The sequence below is a fragment of the Austrofundulus limnaeus genome, unplaced genomic scaffold, assembly GCF_001266775.1.
Source record: "Austrofundulus limnaeus strain Quisiro unplaced genomic scaffold, Austrofundulus_limnaeus-1.0 Scaffold56, whole genome shotgun sequence".
NCBI lineage: Eukaryota > Metazoa > Chordata > Actinopteri > Cyprinodontiformes > Rivulidae > Austrofundulus > Austrofundulus limnaeus.
In genome coordinates, this window is record NW_013952458.1 from 74,027 (window position 1) to 75,825 (window position 1,799).

Here is a 1,799-nt window from a genome sequence, read left to right on the forward strand (position 1 = left end):
CACACACACACACACACACACACACACACACACACACACACACACACACACACACACACTCTGAGGGTCCAAATGTAAAGCCATTTAAAGAGCTTACTCTTTCCTAAATGTTAGGCTGGCTTTATTAAAAAGATTTAATTCTGCTTTTCCCATAAACTGATTAACTTGTTAGAAATAAAAAAATACATGGATTTATGTTGGTGTAAAAAGAACCCCAGGGTTTTTAAAAGCTTAAAAAAATAAAGAAAGTCATCAAAGCAGTCTACAAATTTGTCTCCAGTTTTACCAAAGAGGAAAAAATGTTTGAAAATGAAAGTGCTGCTCAAATATTAAACTAATGAACTGAAACAAGCAAATGAACTCTTAGCTCTAATATTTGTTCAGTCTTTGGAAAACTAAATAATGATGGACCGGTTAATGATGGACCGGTTCAAAAGGGAGAGATGAGCCATAGCTGTGACATTGCGGGTCAAAGTTCTTTGGTCACGTTGATCTGGTTTGACTGGTCGTTGTGTCTGCAGGTGACTGTTGACTCTGACTACCAACACCTGATTCACAAATTAGTCTTTTAAACGACAAATTGTCCAAAGGCAGCGCAGACAGGTGGTGTACTAAACAGAAAGAAGACATCCAATCCAGGGAAAAATTCACAAAGGGATGTGAATGCATTTTTTTTTGCATGCGTCTGTTTAATTACAACAGCTGAAATGTTCAGTACGGTAAAGTTAAAATAAACCTTTACAACAAACTTTTGACACCCTGAAATGCAATATAAGTTTTTAATACTTATAGAAGAGGCAAAATGTTAAAGTATAGAGAAACGAAAAACTTTTGTCTGCTGGCTGGTTATACGTCGGTGTGCCACAGCTGAAGTTCAGTCAAGTGAAGTCTTTTGGCCAGGCAGTGTATTTCATGGAGCGTTAATTGATTTGCAAGTGTCTTCATAACAACACTGAATAATGGCACTGAGTGTAGCARAGAAAACACTCATTTTTACATGTTAACCATCCCTTTATCTCTTGAGAATAAAAGTTTTTTTAATAAATACCCTAAATTTTGAGGAAACAAAACTAGTTTGGTTATCACGATTACAGGAAAATCATGTAAAAAAGGCAGTTCTTCTACCAAATGTGACAGACAATTTAGTTGTGGAATTACTGTCAATTTTCCTCTTCAGGTATAAAAAAGCAATAAAATAAAAACATCAAACTATATATTACTGTGTGAATGGTGGTTTGTCTCTACATGTCCCTGTGATGGACTTAGGATCTGTTCAGGGTGTCCACCATCAGAAAGGAAAAAATGGGTAAAGAAAATGGGCCTCATGCAAGAACATGTTTCGTATTCTTATCCTAAATTTCTCTTACTTTTGTTCGTACGAAGGGTTCGTACGAACATGTCACGTCAGATTCAACAAACTCTTCTATCTTCAGGAAAAGTGTGCAAATCAGAAGTGTAAACTGATGAATGCGTGTTCAGGTGCTCATGCACGAGGAGAGATTAGCATAACCTACCAGCCCAAAAACACCATATAAGGATACACGTTTCCTGCCCGACATACCAGGATGTGTCCATTCATAAATGACATTGCAAAGTAAAAAAGAACTTTACGAGTTCGGAGATTAAAGTTCTGCTCTCGGAGATTCAGAAAAAAAGGTCATTTTTAGCAGCGTCAACTGTGGAATTAAAGGAGCTGCTGTAAAGCAGAGGAGTGAAATGTTAATGTTGTATCTCCTGACACAGAAACAAAAATCTAAATCATATTTATCTCTCCTTGTAGTCCTGCTCTGGTTTTCCTT

At 36.8% G+C, this 1,799-nt stretch overlaps 1 protein-coding gene across 4 annotated transcripts in view; it reads left to right on the forward strand.

Moving 5' to 3' along the window:
- LOC106518097 (growth factor receptor-bound protein 10) overlaps positions 1–1,799 on the forward strand; it is a 69,902-nt gene that overhangs the window by 25,257 nt on the left and 42,846 nt on the right. The window lies entirely within an intron of this gene.